Source organism: Propithecus coquereli, unplaced genomic scaffold (genome assembly GCF_000956105.1).
Source record: "Propithecus coquereli isolate 6110/MARCELLA unplaced genomic scaffold, Pcoq_1.0 Scaffold174, whole genome shotgun sequence".
In the NCBI taxonomy this organism is placed as follows: Eukaryota; Metazoa; Chordata; class Mammalia; order Primates; family Indriidae; genus Propithecus; species Propithecus coquereli.
The window spans coordinates 930,748-933,521 of record NW_012142080.1 but is presented as its reverse complement, the minus strand read 5'-3'; positions in this window follow the sequence as shown (position 1 = coordinate 933,521).

Genomic DNA, 2,774 nt, shown 5'->3' with positions numbered 1-2,774 from the left:
AAAAAAAAAGAATAGAGGCCCAATCTCACGAGACTGGTTCCTTATAAGAAGAGAAAAAGACACCAGAGATGTGTACACACAGAGAAAAGGCCAGGAGCGGACACAGTGGGGAGGCAGCCATCTGCGAGCCAGGGAGAGAGGCCTCAGGAGGGACTTTTACGCCGGCACCTTGACCTTGGACTTCTATCTTCCAGAACCGTAAGAAAATAAATGTCTGTTGTTTAAGCCACCCAGTCTGTGGTATTTTGTTATGGCAGTCCTAGCAGCCTAATACAATTAGTTTTGCCATTTATTAATTTAGGTGCATTTTATTTTCCATGATCAAACTTCCTATTAATTTGATATTGAGCAATAATTGCAATTCCCTTGTATAATGTTGAGGATGATGAATTACAGGTTAATGAAATATGTTGAAATATTCCTCTTTAATAGGCACATATTTTAACGTGCATTTTAAGTTTTTTCTCTTCTCAAATACTTCACTTGGTCACTTTAGGTTTTGTAAGTAAAGCGTAGCTTATAAAATTAATATTTTGCTTTTATGTAAATATTTTTTAAAATTATCATCATTAAATGCTTAAAGTAGTTACAAAAATGTACCATAATTTTATGTCATTTAATATATAATAGATTATATATCAAAATAATTATATTAATAAAAGTTATACCTGAATGTTGATATAAGTGATTACTTGATGTTCATCATGCTTATATTGTAAGGATCAAATTCTTATTTTATGTAAAGTACTTAGGATAATAGTTCCTGGCATATTGAAAACACTATATAAGCATTGATTATTTATTTTTTATTATTTTATCAGTAATTTATTATGATTACTATTTTATTAATAGCTGACAAAACAACCATTATTTGTTTCTGCTATGTTCTGAATATATTTGTGTCTCCGCCAAATTCATATGTTGAAATCCTAATATCCAAGGTGACTGTATTAGGGGGACGGGACCTTTGTGAGGTGATTACGCCATGGGGCTGGAGCCCTCATTAATGAGATTAGTGCCATTTTAGAATCTGCCCCAGGGAGCTCATTAACTCCTTGCACCACGTGAGGACATAGCTGGAAGGCTTCATCTGTGAATCAAAATACAGGTCCTCACCAGACACCGAATCTGCTGGTGACTTGGTCTTGGATTTCCAACCTCTGGAAGTGTAAGAAATAAATTTTTGCTCTTTATAAGCCACGTAGTTTATGGTATTTTGTTCTGGCAGCCATCACAGACTAAGACAGTTTCTATGCCTCTCCTCCCTAATAGTTTATAAACTACCTGAAACCAATGACTTTGGCATTATTATAAAACATGTCACTACAATTAATATGTGATTGTTAAATGAACAAGTGAAGGTTATGTGGTCCCTTTGCATGCCTAGAACAATACCTCATAGAGTCTGATTCAGATCCTGTCTTTGGAAATGAAAACCTTCATAGTTTATAAGATGAAATAGTTGGGGGTAGGGGTGGTCAGTGTGGGTTGTGTTCCCACACGGGGTGCTGAGCATCTAGGGAGCAACATAAAGTTGTTGGATGTAGCAGACACTGTAGCAGACACCATTGCTTGCCTTTCTCTCAACCACTCACATTTCCTCCTTCCTAACAGATAACTTCTCTTGTTGAATTACCCACCCTCCTCAGCAGAGCTACCTGCTACAGTGGACTGGAAGCTGGGGCAGCAATCCCAATCCCAAGCAGGAAGTGAAACATTATTAGAATAAACCAGTCATGACTGTCCCATTCCCCTCCCCAGGGATGGGTTTAGGTATAAGCCTGTAACACTTTCCTCCTCTTTCCCTGGACGTTGCTGTGTTTGCACGTGGTACCTGAAAATAAAGCAGCTATTTTGTGACCAGAAAGGAGCCAACATGTGCAGTTCAGCAGAGCTAATAATTGAAACTCTTTTCCTAATGAAATGTTGTTGATCTTCTGAATTGTACAATCCAAAAAATGATTTTTAGGACTTCTACTTATAGGCAAATACAAATATTCCTTGGTTGTTTACATTGAGTCTGAGGGTGTTTTTTTTTTTTTTTTTTGGTACCTTACAGGAAAAATCATTATTAACAATTAACAATACCATGAACCAAGGAGGAAAGACCTGTCAATCAGCCAAGAGGTTTTCATGTCACTACAAGGAATTATTAGGTTCCTGGCAAAAAGCTATTAAATAACTATATTAAAACTATGATATCAGCTCTGTAATCATTTCTTAAATAGATGCTGCCTTTCATTGTCTGTTGAGTCAACAACAACTACCTGTTCCAGGAAAAAATTTAAAATATAGAACACAAAGTTGCAGTCCTTCAATTGTGTATTTATTTATTTTACTAGAAATTACAATCAAATTAGTGTTATGGACCAAACTGTGTCTCCTCTTCCCCAAATTCATATGTTGAAGCCCTACCCGCTAACGTGACTGCATAGGGAAATAGGGCCTTTAAGGAGGTAATTTAAGGATAAAAGAGGTCGTAAGAATAGAGGCCCACGGGTATATGCATACACAAAGAGTGCAATGTGCACCACCCGAAGGATGGACATATTTGAAACTCAGACTTAGGGGGAGAGGGGAGAGCAAGGGCAACATACGTAACCTAAATATCTGTACCCTCATAATATGCTGAAATAAAAAAAAAAAAAAAGAATAGAGGCCCAATCTCACGAGACTGGTTCCTTATAAGAAGAGAAAAAGACACCAGAGATGTGTACACACAGAGAAAAGGCCAGGAGCGGACACAGTGGGGAGGCAGCCATCTGCGAGCCAGG